The sequence below is a fragment of the Cupressus sempervirens genome, chromosome 4, assembly GCF_028749045.1.
Source record: "Cupressus sempervirens isolate cs-2001-9-10 chromosome 4, ASM2874904v1, whole genome shotgun sequence".
Lineage (NCBI taxonomy): Eukaryota > Viridiplantae > Streptophyta > Pinopsida > Cupressales > Cupressaceae > Cupressus > Cupressus sempervirens.
Window position 1 is genome coordinate 556105413 of NC_143121.1, and position 22343 is coordinate 556127755.

Sequence of the window (22343 nt, forward strand, 5' to 3'; positions counted from 1 at the left end):
TCTTTGAAGCCTCCAATAAAAAGATTTTGCATAGAGTATGGAAAGATGGATAGGACAAACAAGAGATGAAGGAAACTATAAAAAACATGGCACAATATATTAATGTTATCTATCATCCTAAAGAAAAATTGATCAGTGAGATGTCAAAAATCGTGGATGTGCCCTCTACAACTAACTAGCAATCACAGGAGAACCTGCACAAATGTAAATTCATGGAAAAAATAGTAGGGGAATGGGTACAGTGCATCCTAGATGACATTGTAAAACACATAGGTCACCTGGATAAAGCTTCAAAGGAGATATTAGCCATTAATAAGAAGGTGGAAACAAGAAATGATGGCTATGAGAAGGAGAGAAATAACTAGGCAAAGGTAGTGATGTGGCTAGAAGACGTCCAAGAATTTGGATTGCAAAAGTTCTAGGTCAAATGCCCTGTGGCCAGTTTGAACAAAAAAGCCCTATATGTTATTAAAGATTGCATCAAATGGTGAAATGAAACATTGAAACAAGGGTTGACTAAGATTAAGGAAACACTGCAAGCACTTAAGGTCATACATCGGATTATTCAAGGTGACCTTAAGTGGTTTGTCAAGCAATTCATAGGTAGGAAGATGACTTCATTGCCCAATCTAAATAGGTAATCAAGGAGGTTCAAAGAAAGTTCCAAGAACTACAAGACAAGAAGGCACAAACTAAGTAGGATTTCTCTAATGTAGCACATACTAAAGCCATGTTAATCATCAATCTAAAGCACTTAGAAATGCATGAAGAAAAGATAGCTGAACTAAAGAAAGAAAGAGAGATCTAGAAACAACGGTTTGCCTATATTGGCCTACCACATTAGTCCATCATTTCAGCCTTTTTGAAAGCCTATGAAACATGGAAAGTAGAAAGGAGCATAGACAATGGAGATGATGCTAGCTGATGGGAACGAGCAATTACACTTAGTTAATTAGTTGTTCTTTCTTTTGTGATTTTTCTTTTTTTGCATTTTGGTTAACAATTATGTTAACCAAGAGACCATTTACTCCTGCCAGTGTAATTTTGGTAGTTGTCTAGCCCCATGCCTATAAATATGTAATAACTAGTATGGTATAGGGGTTAGAATTCTCCAACAGATTGATAGACAAAACTATTTTTGTTTGTGGTTTAATTCCAAGTTTAGAAGTAGCATTTTAGAACTCTACAAATACAAAGGAAACTTAGCAATTTGATTTTAGGTTAATAGATTTGTAAGTTGATACTATTGTCTACCTATTTAAATCAGTATTTCTTAAGATACTATTTATGCAAAAGCTCTTAGCCATATCTGTTACTGGTTTTGAGGTTGTCAATTTAGAACTTGGGATGATGTGAGAAGTTAACTTTATTAAATTTTCGTACTTGATTGTTTAATTTCCAGTTATGTGGATAATCTTGATAATTAAAATCAAGTGGTTCTTTAGCATAAAAGTTTTTTTTTGTATTGATGAGATAAAATAAGTTGATTCAACACTTTCAGCAGATTTTATTCTAATAAGGTCATTTTGTTGAGCTTTTAGATCAAAAAACTCTTTATTTACAATAAAGGTAGATGCACCTATTTTCATTGAGGAAACTTTAAGAAGAGAATTCCTTAGTCCTTTTTTAGGAATTCATTTTTTGGTATACACTTTTTCTCTATTTTGCATATGAGCCCATATGAGAAAAATTGTTTCCTAACACTATCGATCATGACATTGAAAAGGATGATAAATCTTAACATTATTTTGAGATTTAGAAGAACTATCTAATTGTAGTACACATCTATATGTGCCTGACTTGATGATATGTGCAATGAAGAAATTGATGTTAAATGTTGGTATAGGGGAGAGGACCCAGTACCTGAGGATGTTCCAATGGTTGTTATAGGAGTTCTTAACTTAATACCCACACTTGTTGATTTAATATTTGACATTTTTTATAAGATTGTATCAATAGTTGTGATTAATTTTTTTCTTACTAATGGTACTACCCATAATTCAATGAAACATATCCCTTTTTCCAAAAAAAACCAATAGTGTGATGCCACATCAGCTGCACAAGTATGGGGGTCCTTTATGCACTACGATTGGTCTCACATTTTTGGGGGGCTATTTTGGACACCTTGGTTAAAAGCATGTTGATGTGGCATCATATTTGATGATGTGACTCTGAAACCTTAGTTATAAGCAGGGGACTTGCAAAATAAGTTGTTGGAAAAAAAATGGGAGTGACTAAAATTTCCACATAAGATTTTGAGAAATGTGAAGTTAGGGTGCTCAACTACTAGGTCCTCTCCCCTAGTTCATATTCTGATTTTTATTTTTTCTAGTGAAGACATTGTAAGGATTTAGTTATGCTTTCAAACCAAACATTTAGCAATGTACCCCTTGCACCTCCTTTGGGTGCAAGTGCTAGAAATAATACTTCACATGCCATTGGATTTGGCATATTTTTTAAAATTTTAAAACATTTTCTTCTTTTTTCTCAAAGTTTTAGCCCTAAATTGTGTGCTATGATTGTGTTTTTTTGTTTTTCCTTTCTTCTCTTAATTTGGGTTGAGGAAGGCAACCACAAAGGGAATGAATGTACTTCCATTGAAGGAGACACTAATGAAAAGAATCAAAAGCTACAAGAACTATATGAAAATGAACAAGGCTTTGTAGGGATAGATGTGTGAGTAGATAATGTTAAATCATCTAGAAGCTCTTCCCACACTGGTCAATCTAATGAGAGCCATGAGCTAGATCCCTGAAATTCTAGTTTCAAGTCCATTTTTACTATTTTTTTCATTTTGAAATTCAATGTTGGTTATTATTCTTACTGATAAAATAATTCTATCTCAATGGACTAAACAATTTTAGAAATTCCCACCACATGGACACAAAAAAAACTTCTAAACTTCAAGTGCCTCCCCAAATAGATAGTGGTAGAATTCAATTATATGGATTCAAATTTTCAAAGCTATATGATGGTATTTTCATAAGGAAAAATTTTATGCTTATGTAGACTAATAACCTACTACATATCAGTTTTTTGAATCAATTAAATTCAAATAATATTGATTCTATTATAAACCCACCCACCTAAATGAAGAATGTTGAATATAGTTTGCAACAAGCATCTACATTAAAAAATTTAATCTTCTTCTCTAATGTAAAAAAATCCTTTTTACTTAACCCAAACCAGACATGAATTTCATCGACTAAATCCACACATAACACCATTATTTGTTAACTAGGGAAAAACCCAGTGGGAATGGTACCAGAAAAAAGATCCATTAACCAAAAGTATCTTTTGAAAGATATTGACCCTATTATGAGTCTATTACATATGTATATTGTATATGTCCTTGTTAAAACACTAGGCCTTGTTAGAAGCCTCAAACCTATTAGGAGTTGGTATTACAATACAAAAGTATTCTAGAAGAACCAACTAATCAACCAAGCAGTAATATTTTTACAATACTATCAAGAAGATAAATACAAATTTTACACAATGCTAATATCTTCAAAATTTTATGTCCTTTTAGTTTTATCTTCAAAATTAATCATACATCTATACTTCTTTGTACCAGCATCAAATTTGGATAAATACTTATCGTAGATAGTTTACATTCAAGCATTATAATGTCACATTACAATGCCACACTTTGCTAAAAAAAAATCTTCCTTTATACCAAAATGTTTCATTTTGTCAACTTTGATGCCTGGTACTTTGCTAAATCTATTAAATTAATTATCTTTTGTTAGGTGTGGGTTAACATCTAGGATGTTGTCCAACATTGTTAAGTCATTGTTTTGAGAAACAAAAATAATCCTTTAACCAAAATGCCTTTACCCTACCTTTACCTCTGTTCAGTCCTATATTTGGTAAATTGGCTATAACTCTCTCCATAGACATCAACCAACTAAGCATTGCTACCCATTTGTTCTTCATTATTTGTAACATCTCCATGTAAGAGTGCATGTGCATGAGTACCTCTAGTGAACTGTACTAAACAAAATAAGATTATTGTGTACTATTATGTTGATCCATACTTTGATAATTTTAAATCTGTATGAAATTTTTTATATTTTCTTTTACCATATTTATAAAAGCTATCTGTTTCCATAAACAAGAACCATAACAAACCTCCTTAGCCAAATTTCCAACAATCTCCCCCTTTGGCATTGATGGAAACATGTGGAAAAAATTGGCTAAGTGTCAAAATCTTCAAAAGTCATGACCTTTCAAAATTTCAAAATTGTGGATCATCTTCAAAGGTTATAGCATCTTATATATTGTATTCATCCTTTTTTTATACTTATATCTCCTTCAATATACTTATTCTAAAAAGTAGAGTATACTTAAAATATTTTTTCCATCACTCCCCCCTTTGACATCAACATCAAAGGTGAGTCAAAAATTATGTACACGTCAAAATTTTGGTTCCAATTACCTTCTTCATGTTGACTAGGTTCCCAATAGCTACACACAATTAGAAAATTTAATCTTTGGGTTTAGAAAGTCTACATCCTATGAAGCCTTTAATGCATTTGTTATGTTGATTATTCCACATAATCCATAGGCTGCTAACTTTGTTGCATTCAAAGGTGTAAAAAACTTCTGATATCTTTAGTTGTATAAGTGTATCCAATTACTTTTGAATTACATTCACTTTAGGAGTCAGATGATATGTAGCAATGTGAATCATTTTAGTATCTTTTTCTTTTCATGCTCCAACAATTTAAGTTGATCATCATTTCCCTTAGTGAACATCTAAGTAAATTCAATTACCTTCATGTCTCAAGTCTTGAACTCATTAATCATTCTTTTAATCTCATCTTCTTTATCTTGTATTACCTTGATAATTGGTGCATTTTTATGTGTAAGGGCACAATCTATAAACTTTTTACCATCTTCAATGCATCTTCTTATCTCTTTAATGCATGTGTCCAAGGTTGTAATGTCACCTCTGATATTTTTACAAATTGTGTCAAATAATCTTGCATCATATTTAGTTTGAACTTTTACCTTTATTGCCTCTTCTAAAGTGGAATGATGACTATCAAATCTAGTGAATATGTTTTCAGCTCTCTTCTGAACATTTTTTCATCTATTTGTACTTGGAGGGGTAAGGTGCATTGTAGCTTGTCAACTATTTTTTCAAGAAAATTTTGAGCATTTTTAGTTAGTTTTCATGATTCTTGAACAATTTTGCCAGTTGAGAATATTGACAATTGAATATATTTTTGAATGTTTGTGCTTTCTCCAAGCATGCTTGTTATATCTTGTGGAAATCTAGAATATAGTGCTTCAACGAAGATTTTGAAGTACTTTTTGGTGTAGACTTTTTCACCCTAGGAGGGATTTGCAATATTGCCATATATTTTTGTTCACTAGTTCTTCCTCTTGCTGAGATCTTTGTTCATCTATAGTATATGATGGATGTGTATCCATCTAATCTTTCTTATGTTGTTCCTCTTCTATCTTTTCTTGTTTCAATGAAATGGTACTTGATGTGGCCAATGTGGTTGAAAACCAAATTTTGCACTCACAGATATATGTGTTAAGGACATCACTTTAGGTGATTCCTAATTATGCACAATGATAGGGTCCTAATTGTTCTCTTTATTATCTTCTTCCTCTGAGATAAAGTCATCAACAATGTTTCCAACTATCAAATTGCCAATATCAAAGTCCTGTTGATTTGTAAATGAATTATTAGATGTGCTAGCAATGGGGTCCTCATTAGTGTCAATAATTATTATTTCTCCTCCTATGATCATGTTTTCATCTTGTTCATTAGGTACATCATTAATTTTGATATCCATAATTGTATCATCTTGTCACTTTGTCACTATCACTACTAGTGGTCGATACTGGTGGTTTCTTAGTTTTGAGCTCATTATGTACTACCTGTTATATTGCTTTATTGTATTTCTCCTCTTCTATCTTCATAAAAACCTCCCATGATTTTGAATTCTCTCATTCTATCTCTCAACATAGGATTCATTTTTCATTTGATTTCCTCCATTTTCTCATTATTATCTAATATGCAACATTTCTAAATACATACTTCTCTCATTCTATTTTCTTCCTTTACTACCCTCAATTTAGATTTATTCAATATCTCATACATTTCCTCAAGTAGTTGTCCATGCAAAATGATGAGGGGTGTCTTGAAATTGATCATGTACTTTATCACTGGTGATGAGGCATATTAATGTCTCAAATTTGATATAGTTTTTATATAATTTGAGCTTACTCTTTGAGCCTTGTGAAAAACATTCCCAACATATTTGTTTTAAATATCTTGTGAACTTATGATAGGTACGGCTAGAACCTATTAAACTTATGGATAGTGGATATGACATACCTTGCTTAATATTATACATAATGTGCATTATTTCATATAAATATTTTAAGCTATGTTCTAATATTTGAATAAAAGTAGAAATGTTGTGCATATGTTCCAAGTCTTTCTAATTTTGACAGAAGTGGCATGAAGAGTGTTGATCATCATATTAAAGGAGGAAGTAATGAAGATTGTTCATGGCAAAAGAAGCATAGATTAGTTCCAGATGATAAGTCACATCTACAAGGAGAGTAATTGTTTAGAAAAACTAGGAAGACTTGACTTTCTATATTTCCTATGAGCTGTTATTATGTTACTTAATCAATGTTTGATGTCATGGTTGACATTTTGCCTTCTTTTTTGGTGATTTTTGTTCATAGTTTCTATGTTATGTTTGTAATAAGTATCCAATCCTCTATATATAATTAAGTTTTGGTCATTTTGAAGGAGATATTGAAACTTAATGAATTATAACTAGTTTGAGATTCAAAAGATGCTCTTTCCTATTCTTCATGAATTATCCAATCATTTAATCAAAGAAAAATTCTAATGAGAGAGTGATTTTAGAATACTTGTTGTGTTCTTAGTTAGTTGAAGCCAACCAAGAGGGCCCACTTGGGAGGTGGAATATATTTAGGTAGATTATATTCATTTCTTGAAATTTCATGTTTTAAGATAGATTTACTATATTGGTCCTGCAGCATAGTTATTGTGAAAGTTCTTGCAACACTTGTGGAAAATGATCATAGTGGATGTTTGAATTGTTAACCAGTATAGAACTCCTTTTCCAAAGTTCTTACAGTTATTTGTTGTTAGTCTAAGTGTGTTTACTATTTTGTATCAGTAGTATAGGTTCCTTTCATGCATTTTACTTTCCTATAACATAGGTGTTGGGACTCTTTAAGGAACTTAGTGCACATATTGTGCTGACCCATTTCAAGTCCTATGTCCCTGCATTGACAATTCAAGTGTATTTTTCATGATGGAATATATAGTTCTAAAAAATGGACATAGTACCCTTGAGAAAGGAATAATGGTGCGATTATCTTGATCTATTATGGAACCATTATGGAACTATGCATTATTCCATGACACAAAACATTGATTAAGTAACAGAATAACAACTCGTAGGAAATATAGAAAGTCAAGTCTTTCTAGTTTTTCTAAAAAATTACTCTCCTTGTAGACACAGCTTATCATCTAGAATTGATATGTGCTTCTTTTTCTATGAACAATCTTCATTACTTCCTCCTTTAATATAGTGATCACCACTTTTCATGCCACTTCCCTAAAAATTAGAAGCATTCAAAACATATGCACAACAAAATTTCTACTTGTATTCAAATATTAGAACATAGATTAAAATCTTTATATGAGATACTACACATTATGTATAATATTAAGCAAGGTATGTCATATCCACTATCCATAAGTTTAATAGGTTTCAGTTGTACCCAACATAAGTTCACAAGATATTTAAAAAAAATATGTTGGAAATGTTTTTCACAAGGCTCAAAGTGTAAGTTCAAACTATATAAAAACTATATCAAATTTGAGACATTAATATGCCTCATCATCTGCCCCCCACTATGAAAATGCTTGTCCTCAAGAATTGTACTTCTTTTCTATGGCTCTAAAATCTCCCACTATAGTCCTCCCCTGTTTCCCACTTTTGAAGGTGTTGAAATATCCTCTAGTCCATCTTCAATTCTTACCCAAGTGTTCTTCAACCAATGGGTCTAACATGGTAGCATTATGTTCATACAGAGGCTAAAGAAGTGTAGGAGGCTGAAACATTAGTGGCTTCCATAACTCTTTTATGATTTTCCTTCCCAATTGCATATATCTAGGCACTCTATTAACTGCTACCTCATAATTGATAGGGTTGTGTGGTTTGGCTTTTTTGAAAGGTTTTGGTAGTCAACTCCATCAATTTCTAAGCCCTGCAATTACTCTCTATTGTGTGAAATTATAAAGTGTTTTGGTATTTTTTGTAAACTTTTTCCCTTTCTTCAAACACCTTCTCTCTCATTTTTGGTTTTGGTCTCCCACAAGTTAATCTGAACCAATCTCTTAAAAGGTCATAAGACTTATGGGATTTAGCTTGGAGTGGTAATGGTTTAGACTTTTAAAGATCTCTATAAGTATCCAATTGCCTATCATAATTTGTTTCATTGTGTATCCATGACATTAGAGCTCTTAGGTGAACATCCCATATATAAAGTAGAGGATTCCACTCTGTCTCATGTGGAATTATAAAATTAGGCAAGTAGAGCTCACATAAAAAATTCTTTTAACATGAAGGAAAAGTTTGATACACATCATAAAAATATTGAGAACTTTTAAATTCATAGTTAATGTCTCTCATTGTCATCATCAACTGAAATAATAGAAAATGTTCCTTCAAATAGATAGCATACACCCCTAGGGGTAATCTATAGGCTATTACCTGATTGGCTACCTTTAAAGCTTTATTCATTTTCTCTTTCTTTTTTTCAAGTTATTTCTTCAATGATTCAATTTCATTATCTCTATCAAATATTTCCTTCTACATTTGGTCTTTGTCCTGCCTCCACAAGGGTTTTTGAAAATTAAAATAATTTTATAGACCAAACAATATCGACTAAATTGTAGATGATGGAAATTCTTGAGCCTTAGACTTCATCTTTTTTTCTTTGGAAACTTGTTGAAAATATTGAGTGTACCAAGAGGATTTATAAGGTATAAGAGAAACATTGGAACATGTAGGGACTGGTAGCATGGTAGGTCGATCATTTCTAGGGGCTTTTTCTTGAACAACAGTAGGGTTTGATTTACACATTTCTTGATTCTCTTGCAGTGTCTCATTGATAGGTTGATTTTTATGTGTTTCCACATTTTGAGGTTCTAATTGCACATGAGAATCATCTGGGATATTTTCAACTATTGATTCAATGTGAGACTTTGAAATTGGGGATTTTGGATTTTCAATGGAAATTGGGGATGATTGAAATTGCATGCAAGGACTTCTATGCATAGGAATATCTTTAGCTTCAACTATTTTATAGATCTATTTTGGTTTAGGCATGGTTGGAGTAGATGTTGTAGGAATGGTTGCTGCATGAACATACCTTTTTCTTTTTGTTACTTTAACAGAGGGGTTTTGGGCTTCCTTTTCAAGGTTAGGTATTTCTTCACTATCCTTATGTTTGCCCTTATCTATAGAATAACTCAATATAACACCCTCTAAAATAGGTTCAACATGCTTATCAGGAGAGGGTTCTTTTTCTAGTTCAGCTAGATTTTGGCTTGGCTCTACAATTTGTTCTTCATTTCGAACCGGGTTGATTTGTGGCTGCAAGGTCTTGAATTCAACAAATTCTACCCATGAAATAGGGGAAGAATCCATAAGAGATATTTCAACTAGAATTTTAATGAGGGCATGATGGGAAACAAATTTTTCCTTTCCTTTTTGAGTTTCTTCAGCACTAATGCATAACATGTTATAAAGGAAATTGGGGATATTAACTTGCATGTTATGTCTTATGCAACTAAGCAATTTAAAATGATAGGCATGCAAGTTTCAGAACCTACCTTCACAGGTTAAACACCTAATAATGTGGGTTGCCAATTTTGGATATGGAGTTGGAATAGAAAATCTTTTACACCCTAGTTTTTTAATGTCTAGTTGAGGGTCACCTAGTGGAGTGAACTATGCATGTGAGGACTTGGCATCATGCTCATTTGGATAATGCTCCCCAACTTTTGGTAGTCCTGTGACTTCCACTATCCTCTCCTCAATAGCAATCACTTTTAGTCCCCATATCATGGCTTCCCCTTCATCAAATGTAGTCATAAATTCCATTACCACTTCTTCATTGAACTAGGTTAATTGTAAGAAATAATCAAGCCATCCACAAGCATGAAATTGCCAAACTGCTTCAACATCTACAAGTAAAATATTATAAATGATCAGCTCATACCTCTTTAACTATCCCCCCATATCAAAAATTTTAGCTTTGATTTCCTCTTCTTTTACCACTTTGATAATTTTTTATGCTTTTCACCTCTGCAAACTCCCTCTTCTCTAAATTTCAAATTATTCTTTCTAAGCAATTTTGTTACCACTTCCCTTAACAAGACTCCATTGCATTCAATATTTAAAATAATGATGCATTAATTATGAAGGACATCAAGGTTTAATCTGAAGGTATTCTTGCAATAACTCTTAGTCCTTTCAATCATGCCAAGGACAGGTGATCTTTCCCCAAAATTTTGATGAAAAGGGTACGATAGATACATAAATATTTTAAAAATTAATAAAAAAAATCAAACTCTTGCCAAGGTACAACCTATAACATGGACATGACTTAGGATAATTTGGAGATGACATTTGGAAATTAATACACTTTCTCAGCCCCCACTAAAATTTGGTATGTGTCGACACTTTAAAAATTTTGGTATAGGAATGAGAAACTAGCTTAAGACTTATATAATACATATAATGCAACATTACATATAAATATTGAAACCTATTTACTAAAAATGAATCAAGAGTAAATAAATTGTTATATCTAAAAATTTGAGAGTGTGTCCACATGTAGATTGGTAAGGTGGTGAAGTCTGATGACCACAGAAAAGGTGCTAATGATATAGTTTATTGAAAACAAGCAAAATAGAATGTGTAGGTTATGTGGAGTGTGAGTGGATGCTAGATAGCGAAATGAGATGGGTTGATATGAAGAAAGGGAAAAGTGAGTGAAAGAATGGACCTCATATTTTTTGAGGTTTTATTATGAGGGTTTTGTGAAAGTTTATCATGGAATGGCTACAAGAAGAAGGTTTTCACCCTCTACTATAGGAACTATGTTCGTAGGAGTTGGTAAATTGGTTGGTTGGAACTACTACAAAAACTCAATTTTTGGTTTGTGGTTTATGATAGAGGTGTAACCTATAGCCATTTAAAAGTTACTTGAATTAGACAAGATCAGTTGTTATCAGTTGCACTGCTCCATTGTTGAATACCTATTGAATTTTATAATTTCTTTGAAGCAAGAATTAAATAGGAGAGCCCAATCTCCTACTTTGAATTTTTTTATTATGGATATGTGCATCATGTCATTTATTTTGCTACTGTTGAATAAGTTCTATTCTTTTCAAAGTTTTCTTTCTTATTTCATTGAGTGAGTTCAAGTGAAGTCTCTCTTTATGTGTTGCAGGAAGACTGATGTTCAATGCTAAAGCAATGCATAGTGTTTTATGCTCAAATTCAATTGGCAACATGGTTGCTTTACCATATACAAACTCAAATGGAGTGAATCTAGTTGTTGTCTTTAATGTGGTCCTATATGCCCAAATAGCTTCAATTAATCTGCTAGTCCAATCCTTCTTGTGTATGTGCACTATCTTAGTTAGAATGGATTGAGTGGCATCTTATCAGTTTTGGCTGTTCAACCCATCCTCTGGCATTTTTCACAGTTGGTTATATGTCACCACATCCTTGTGTAAGGTTGGCCAATAATATCTAGTTGTAAGTACTTTTAATGTTGTTCTTTTTCTTGCAAAATGGCTTCCACATGGTTCATCATGACAAGCACGTAGCATATCATATATCTCATCTTCCGTGACACATCTTCTCAAGACTTGCTCTAGTCCAAAATAGAAGAGATTGTTATCTATCTAGGAATAATGAAAATTTGTCTCTACTAGTTTCCTCCTTTCTTTGTGAGAGAAATGTTGGGGCATTCTATTTGCTGCAAGATAATTTGCTATGTTTGCATACCATGGTGTGTGAGTTGCTATATGGAACAAGTTCTCATATAGAAAGGTATGTTTAGTTAGAGTTGGATCTTCATTAGTAATGGTCAATCTAGACAAATAATCAACAACTATGTTAGATTTTCCTAGCTTATCAATAATGGTAATATCAAACTCTTATAACAACAAGAGCCATCTTGCCAATCTGCCAATTATAGTTGGTGTTTTCATTAAGTAGCTTGTAGATGAGTGATCAGTATGAACAAAAATAGGATATCTAGTTACATAATGTCTAAATTTGTTTAATGCATAGACTATAGCTAGAAGTTCTTTTTTAGTTGCTATATAATTCAATTCAGATCCATCAAGGCTTTTAATAATATAGTAGATGGCATTGTCAAGATTAGTAGGCTTTAGTCCTAATAAAACCTCAATAGCATAATCTAATGCATCAGTATGGATATGAAATAGAATTGACCAATTAGGTCCCTTTAAACCTAGTGTTGTAGTGAAGAGTTTTTGTAATGTCCCTTTTCCAATCTTATATGATATTCCAACCCTCTAATCAGATTTTCAAAACCAAAAAACCAATATTACAAAGATCCACCAATTTCTCAATAAAACCCAAATCGGGTATGTCCGAAATAGTGCCAAAAAACTTCACAACTTCACAAATTATTAATAAATTTAAAAATAGAATTTTTTACAAAAATTTCAGCAGCATAAAAGCCTTAAAAATGAAATTTATAGATCTATATAGACTTCACACAACAGCTCACAAATGTAGGACAAAAACTATGCTCATCGGGCTCCCAAAATTAACACAAAAATGCCCGAAAACACCACAAAAACACTAATAATCTATTTCAAAAGTTTAATCATGTACCAATACATATATTAAGCTCTATTTTAAAATATTAAAGTCTGAAATATAGAAGAAGCTCAAACTGATATGAAATACTCAACTGAAAACACCAAACTCTTACAAAAAACACACCCGAAAACCCACAAATCTACACTGTTCAGCACAAAAGAAAACTCTGTATGAGAATTCACATGGAATAGCTTCAAACTCCCATCCTTAGCCTTCCTATAAACCTAAAAACTCTCATTCTTAGGTCTCCTTCTCCACAGGTTTGGCAGCCTCTGAAGAACAACAAAGAAATGAGCAAAAATCAAGTTCTGGAATGAGCCCAAAATGCCTCCAAACCCCTTAAAAGGGGGCATAACCCTAACTCACATCCAAGAGGAGTTAATAAAATATAATTTAATAATAATTTTTATTTATTATTCCATTGGTTTCCAAATATTAGCCCCTTTTCCGAAACTTCATCTTTTTGGAGCCTGCCTGCCTTAGCAAAGTTTATTATTTTTAATTATTTGAAAAGGGGACATGACAAGTCCTCCCCTCCTGAATATTGCTTGTCCTAAAGAAATGAAGGTTAGAATTCTCAAGAATATGTTCTCCTTCCCAAGTTGCATCCTCTAGTGGTAATTCTTTCCATTTGACCAAATGCTCTATGATGCTCCTATTTCTCAATCTTTTCTCTCTTGTATCCAAAATCTCTTCTGGTATCAAAACTAATTTTCCTTCATCATCAAGAGGTGGTAATTATTTAGATACTATGGTTTTCTGGCCTAGAGCCTTCTTTAGGCAAGATACATGAAAAATATTATGTATTTTTCTGTTTGGTGGGAGCTCCAATTCATAAGCTACCTCTCCTACCTTCTTGATGATCTTATAAGGCCCATAGAACCTTGGCTTGAGTTTCTCTGCTCCACTCCTCTTCAAGGTGCTTTTCTTATATGGTTGGAACCTAAAAAATACCAAATATCCCATCTCAAAATATCTTTCAATCCTTTTCCTATCAGCATATAACTTTTGTTGGTTCTGTGCATGTTGTAGATTATCCTTGAGGGACCTTATTATGTCTTGGCTCTGCTTGACGAAATCACTTGCTGCAGGTACTCTGCTATTAGAAAGTATTAGATCAACAAAGGAAAGGGCATCATAACCATAAAGAGCACAAAAAGGAGGAATACCAATAGACATGTGATGAGATGTATTGTAACAATACTCCCTTAGGTGTAACCATTTCACCCAAGCATGTTGTTGATTTGAAACATAGTTCCTCAAATATCCCTCTATCCATTTTTTAACTATCTCTATTTGTCCATCTGTTTGAGGGTGATAGCTAGTACTAGGAGTGAGTTCAGTTCCTACGAAATGAAAGAGCTCCTTCCAAAAAGAGCTAAGAAATCTACTATCCCAGTCATTAACAATGTTTCTAGGCAAGCCATGTAATCTAAAAATTTCTTTGAAGAACAATTTGGCCACTTGTGATGCCTTGAAATTAGATGTGATAGGAAAGAAATGTGCATACTTAGTTAGTCTATCTACCACAACATATATGAAATCCTTACCTTGAACCTTGGGCAACCCAGTGATGAAGTCCATGGAAATACTTTCCCATTTTTGTTCTAGAATAGGAAGTGGCTGCAACAACCCTGCCGAAAATTTTTTCTCACTCTTGCTTTGTTGGCATACCATACATTCCATAATGTGTTTAAGCACATCCTCCTTCATAGCCTTCCATGAAAACCTCTCTCAAATTTTGTTGTATGTCTTGAAGTATCCCTGATGACCAGCCAAAGGTGTGTCATGAAAGGCCCTCAATATCCTCTCCTTAGTTTTTGATCCTGGCACTAAGAAGATCCTATTCCTTTAATAAATCAATTCATCAACAACCTTATACCTGTTATCATCCACTAAATTATCCAAAATCTTGGTGGCAAACGAATCTTTAGCATACTCTAAAATTATGGAGACTTTCCAATCAGCAGAGATAGATGTTAAGGAACACAAAGTGGGCTTTCTTGAGAGAGCATCAGCAACCACATTATTCTTTCATTTCATGTATTCAATATCAAAATCATAAGCTTGAAATTTTCTTACCCATTTTTGTTGACGATCATTCAAATCCCTTTGGTTCAAGAAGAACTTGAGGCTATTATGGTATGTCTTTACAATGAATCTCCCACATACCAAATATTGTCTAAACTTATGAAGTGCATGCATGATTGCCAACATTTCCTTATCATAGATGGAGTAACCTTTCTCTGATTGATTTAATTTTCTACTCTCAAATGCTATTAGATGTCCCCTTTGAGTTAGGACAGCCCCTATACCTTCTCTAGAAGCATCACATTCAACAACAAAAGGTAAAGAGAAATCTGGAATTGCAAGCATAGGGCATGAACTCATTACCTCCTTAAGCTTATCAAATGTTTTTTGTGCCTCTTCTGTCTAAAAAAAAGCTCCTTTATTTGTCAAATCAGTCAAGGGGAAAGCAAGCTGAGAAAATCCCTTGGCAAATCTCCTATAGTAGCTACACAACTTGAAGAAACCTCTCAACTGTGTAAGATTAGTGGGTGGAGGCCAATACAAAATTGCCTAGATTTTTTGTTGATCAACCTGTACTCTTTTAGAACTTATAATATGTCCCAAATATAGGATCTCTATCAAACCAAACTCACATTTAGATAGCTTAGCATATAAGGATTGCTGCTCCAAGATTCTCAAAACAGTGTCTATGTACTTTAGATGCTCTTCCCATGTTCTACTGTAAATGAAGATATAATCAAAAAATACCAAAACAAATTTTTGAAGATGTTAGCTGAATACCTTATTCATACAAGATTGGAATGTTGCAGGTGCATTAGTGAGGCCAAATGGCATAACAAGAAATTCAAAGTGCCCATAGTGACATCTGAAAGTAGTCTTTTCCACAGCTTCACTCTTTATTCGGATTTGATGGTACCCTAATCTTAAGTCAATTTTTGAGAAGTATACAGCACCATGTAACTCATCAATGAGTTCATCTATGTGTGGTTTGGGATACCTATTTTTTATGCTCTTCTTGTTTAGAGCCTTGTAGTCTATACACATTGTCATTGTACCATCCTTTTTCTTGACAAGTACCACAGATGATGCAAATAGACTAGAGCTAGGCCTTATGAATCCCATGTCCAGGAGTTCTTTAATAGTTTTTTCAATTTCTTCCTTATAACCTCTTGGATGGCAGTATGGGATTGTTATAACTAGTTTGGCACCCTGTTCTAACTCTATAACATGCTCAAAACCTCTGTCTGGTGGTAATCCTGGAGGCAAGTCATTGAACACTATACTATGCTTATCAAGAATATTTTGAGTTTCAAAATGGAAATTACCTTGATTCTTTGGAGAGCTTGTTGGATGGATTATGACTCCTGCTGCCCATGCTAGTTGTCCTCTTCGAAAAGTCCTCTTCATCCTCTTTGCAGAGACTGCCTTAGGTGCTCCATTCAATAAGCCTCTCAATATGACTTCTTTCCCATTGGAATGAAATTTAAACTCCATAGTTTGATGGTTCATGTAATAGCCTCCAATAGAGTGCAACCATTGAACATCAAATACAAGATCTGCCTCCCCAATACCAACCACATAGAAGTCATCACATAACTCATAATCTCCTAGGGTCATCTTGAGTTGTTTCACCACCCGTGTGCAAGGCATAGTGAATCCATCAGCTACAGTAACATTGAATCTCTCAAAACCTTTTTCTTTAAGCCCTCTTTTCATGACAAATCCCTCATCAATAAAATTGTGAGTTGCCCCACTATCAAGAAGAATTGTTAACCTTAAACCTACTAGTACCCCTCGAATTCGAAAGGGATGGTATCTTGGGACTCCAGATAATGCTGCTAAAGTGCCATCCTTGCTGATTTCTTTTTCTTTCTCTTCTTCTACCTCCTCCTTAGTGTCATGAAATTCCTCATGCTCATCTGAATCAAATTCTAAAGCAACTTCAATATAGTGCACTTGACCTTTTCCCAAACATCTGTGTCCTAGAACCCATGGTTCTCTACAAGTAAAACAAAGCTTTTTCCTTCGTAATTCACTCCTAGTCTCTTCATCTACCTTTTTTTTTGCCACTTTTATCACATCTTTTGGTGGTAGTGTTGGAAAAGTCTTTTTCTAAAAATTTCCCTTATGTTGCCAACGATTTGGGAGTTTTTGATTAGTGTCTGATTTCATAGGCACATAAGTTTCAAGTTGCAAGCTTCTTTTGATAGCTTCCTGTAAGGTTGAGGGTGAGAAAGCCTTAACCAAACCCTTAACAGAATCTTCTAAAACATCAAGAAAAAGATAAACAATCCTCTTTTCACTCATATCAGGTACCATAATAGCCACTTTTTGAAACTCTTCTATATACTCATTAACTGATTTGGTTTGCTTCAACTTTGACAATTCTTTAAAGTACTCTTCATCATCCTTGAGGTCAAATCTATTTATCACTCTTTGACTGAAATCATCAAGTGTAGTTACCTGATCATGACCTTGAGTAGTCATTCCATGATACCACCAATCATAAGCTGCATCTTCCAAGTGTAGACTCGCAAATTGAACAACATCACTCTCCTTCATGGGGTTAAGTGTGAAGAAAGTTTGTAATTTTTGTAGCCATGCTCTAGCTGAAATTTTATTTGTTCTATCAAAAGTAGGTGCTATAAACTTGCTTATTTTATTTTTGAGCTCTCTTCCACTTATTTCATGCTCCCTCCTATTCTCTTTCTTGGGCATCAAAGTGTTCATCATATCCACATATCCTCTTTAAAGAACTGAACTACGAAAGTCATCATCTAAGCCATTGTAAGTAGCTCTTAATGTAATCAAGTTACCTGTAACCTCTTCCACGATATTAATGACTGGATTTGGTACTGGTGGCTCATCTAAAGGCAAGAAAATAGTTTTGGTTGATTTAGATTGTGTGGATTTCAGATTTCTTGGCTCCTCTAAAGTGCTCCCTTTCTCATTAATAGATGCAACTCCTTGTAGTTTTTCTGTCAATATTCGCAAAGCCTCTCTAGTTTCTACCAAACTATCCACTATTTGCTTTTGAGTATTTTGGATGTCTTGGAAGAATTTCTTTGCCATCTCATCTGGATCAGCCATACTTTTCCCTTCCTTGGATTTTGTACCTTTACTTGCAATTGGAGGTTGTATCAAAATTTCTTTATTCTTTTCTCACTGCAAAAATCTTTTTTCTCTTTCACTTAGTTGCATGCGACCATAAATTTTGACATGCAATTGATTAGAAGCAACATGCAACCACCAAATTCACCAAGAAATAATCATGCAAATGATTAGAATTAGCATGAAACCATAAATTTTGACATGCAACTGATTAGAAGCAACATGCAACCATAAATTATGACATGCAAGATCTGGGTAGTTGTCAAAACTGACATGCAAACTTCTACAGACCCTCAGGCTGGCAAGATCATTGCTTTGATACTACTGTAATGTCCCTTTTCTAATCTTATATGATATTCCAACCCTCTAATCAGATTTTCAAAAACAAACAACCAATATTACAAAGATCCACCAATTTCTCAATAAAACCCAAATCGGGTATGTCCGAAATAGTGCCAAAAAACTTCACAACTTCACAAATTATTAATAAATCTGAAAATGGACATTTTTTATAGAAATTTCAGTAGCATAATAGCCTACAAAATGACATTTCTATATCTGTATAGCCTTCACACAACAGCTCACAAATGTAGGACAAAAACTATGCTCATCGGGCTCCCGAAATTAACACAAAAATGCCCGAAAACACCACAAAAACACTAATAATCTTTTTCAGAAGTTTAATCACATCCCAATACATATATTCAGCTCTATTTTAACATCTTAAAGTCTGAAATACAACAGCAACCCAAATTGATATGAAATACTCAACTGAAAACACCAAACTCTTACAAAAAAACACACCCGAAAACCCACAAATCTACACTGTTCAGCACAAAGGAAAACTTTGTATGAGCATGCACATGGAATGGCTTCAAACTCCCATCCTTAGCCTTCTTAGAAACTTGCAAAATCCCATTCTTGGGTCTCCTTCTCCACAGGTTTGGCAGCCTCTGAAGAACAACAAAGAAATGAGCAAAAATCAAGTTCTGGAATGAGCCCAAAATGCCTCCAAACCCCTTAAAAGAGGGCATAACCCTAACTCACATCCAAGAGGGGTTAATAAAATATAATTTACTAATAATAATTAAATTCAGCTATCCAAATGAATTCAGTTTTCTCAGTCAATAGTGGATACAAAGGACTAGCTATTTTACTAAAATCTTTTATGAAATGCCTATAATATCTAACATGACCTAAAAAATATGTTACATCTTTTGGTTTTTTAGGTATGGGAAGTGTTAGAATTACCTCTATCTTAGCTAGATCCACTTGTATGCCTGCAACTAATATAATATGACCAAGCACCACTCCTTCCTACATGAGCATGAAACATTTCACACTGTTGAGTGATAGATTATGTTCTTTTCATTGGAAAAGAACCTTTTCAAGATTCATCAAGGCTTTTTCAAAGGTGACTCCAAATGTTGTGAAATCATCCATGTATATTTCCATGCAATCATGTGATATATTAGTAAAAATGTTGATCACTACTCATTGAAATGTTCTAGTGGCACTACATAGGCCAAATGACAAGAAAAAATATGAAAAAGTACTCCATAGGCATGTAAATGTGGTTTTATCTTGATGTTTAGGAGCTACACTTATTTGATTATAACCACTATAATAATCTAGAAAAGAAAGTATTTCTTACCATCCAAAGTATCTAGAACTTGATCAATGAATGGTAAAAGAAAGTGATTCTTTCTGGTTGTTTTATTCAATTCTCTATAATCTACACAAATCTACCATTTTCATTCCTTTTTATGTACTATGAACAAAGGTGAAACCCATATACTATCAGATATAGGATATATAAAACCAACATTAAGTAATTTCTACAATTTAGTTTTAACCATTTCTTTGATGGCTAGATTAATCCTTCTCTGGGGTTGATGAATTTGAAGGCACCCTTCATTGATGTCTATTCTATGAGTACATAATGTAGGAATCAACCCTTTCATATCCCTATAGTCCCATGAAAAATCCTTTTCATGTTTTTGAAGAAGCTCTATTAACTATTTTATTTGTGTAGAAGACAATTTGGGATTGATATAGAGATTATGACCTTTTCACAACTCAACAGTAGTTGTAAGATCAACTATAGTAGCTTTTGAGATTAGACTTGTATCTATTTCACATGGTAAGAGTTGACGAATAATGTCTAGCTGCTTCAGTAGAAAAAAAATCTCATTACACTCCTCTTATATAGTTAATTCTAACATAGAGCTATCAAATACATCTTTTTCTACCACACAAGTATTATTAAGAATACTTTGAATTACTAAAACTTCTTGTAGCTTCAAAAAAGATTGTCTAGGTAACATCATAAGCTATGCTATAGAGTTCAACTCTTCTTCTCCATCCCTGAAATTTGGCCATAGAGATGTACTTAGATCTAGTTGTGGTAGTGCTAGAGGATATAGATCAAATTTCTTTGTTGCTTGTCCATTGGATATGGTCATACTTCTTGATCTATAACTTATTTTTGCATCAGTTGTAATTAACCATGGTTGTCCTAAAATGACAAGATAACTAGATAAATTGACTGTTGGAGACAAGATCATGAAATTTATAGGGCACTCTAGAGAGTCTAAGGTTACTACTATGTCTTCTATCATCCCATTAGGAGTGGTAGTAGAACTATCTACAAGTTGTAGAATTGTTGGTGTAGTTCGTAACCCTCCTATATTCAGGTTTTTCATAGTATCCTTAGTCATGATATTTATAGTAGCACCAAGATCAATTAAATCATTTTTAATAGACTGGCCATTTATAATCACATTCACAATAGTAGTTCCTAGATCAAAATATTTAGGAATGATCAATTTTCCTAACATGATGTCAGTCAATTGTCCAATGACATTGGTTGTAGTTGGATCCTTTTTCTTCCTCCCAGGCTTTTTTTAGACAAGCTTCTCTAATGGCTTTTCCATAAATAGGCACATATTTAATAGCTTGGAATAAGGGTATTTGAACATGCATGTTCTTTAACTGATCAATGATGTCAAAGGATTGTTACTCTATTTATGTAGGTTTACTTTGTATGAGCTTTTTTGGAAAAGGAGGTTCAACTATTGTTTGAGTTTGAGCTAAGCTAGCTTCATTGGTTGGGTCAACCACTTGTGATTAAGAAGTTATGGGTTCAAATGCTATAGAAGTATCTAGTATTTTTGTTATGAGAGGTAGTTTAGGCATTGGTAGGGTTGTACTAGATATCAAATGTATATCTGCAACATTTAGAGTATAAGCAGGCTATTGCTAAGCATTAATAGAATAGCTATTTGGATTTTGTTGAGGTTGTGTAGGCAACTAGGTCTACTTTTGAGGTCCAAGACTTACAAGTGCAGGTTGTTGAACTGGAGGTGGTAGTTGTGGTAATTGTGGATATCCAATATTTTAGTTAGGCCATTGCTGAGGTCCTCTCCATTTGTTTGTAGACTATCAATTCCCTTGGGATTGTTGCCATTGGTTTTGTCAATTTGGCCATTGATTGTTTTGCTGGTTTGGCCAAGAAGGTTGGGAATTCTAAGACCATTGAGGTTGTTGTGGATTATTTTGCCAAAAATTATTCCAATTAGGTTGAGTATATTATGGAGGACCTTGGGTACTATAGTTTAGGCATTGATTATCATGTAGATTTGAATTTTGTAAAGGGTCTTGAGGCATAACTTGATGTTGGGCCCATGGCCGACATTGAGTAATAAAGAATACTTTCTCATCCTCCCCATCAATCTTGATGTACTTAGTTGGAAGATGCTAATTCTCCATGCTAGTGACCAATTTGCACTAGCATTCTTTCTTCTACTTTCGACAGTGTTGACAATATTCTACTAATTGCACCTCAGCTTTAGCATACTTCTTCTTTGCAATCATTGTGTTGAGATGTGTAGCTACATCATTTATGATGTCCTAATTGAAATCTAAGAGCATATTAGATATCTAAAGCTTATAAATTTCCTAACCAATTCCTTTAATAGTCATAGTCTAGTGTCCTCTCCCTATCTTCATTGTTGACCTTGAGTAATTAAGACAGATTTTCTTAAGGTTATCCCAAGATGATTGATATACATCACCACTAGCCATCAAGTCTAATGCCTCTAGACAATTATCATTTTCCCCTCTCAAGAAGACTAACTTTTTGTAAATCCTCTAATATCACATATAAGGGTTCTTCTGTAGTGTATACTATGTTTCACATTTCTTGTATTTTGTTAATTGTTGAACTAGAGGTGGTAGTTTCCATGAAGA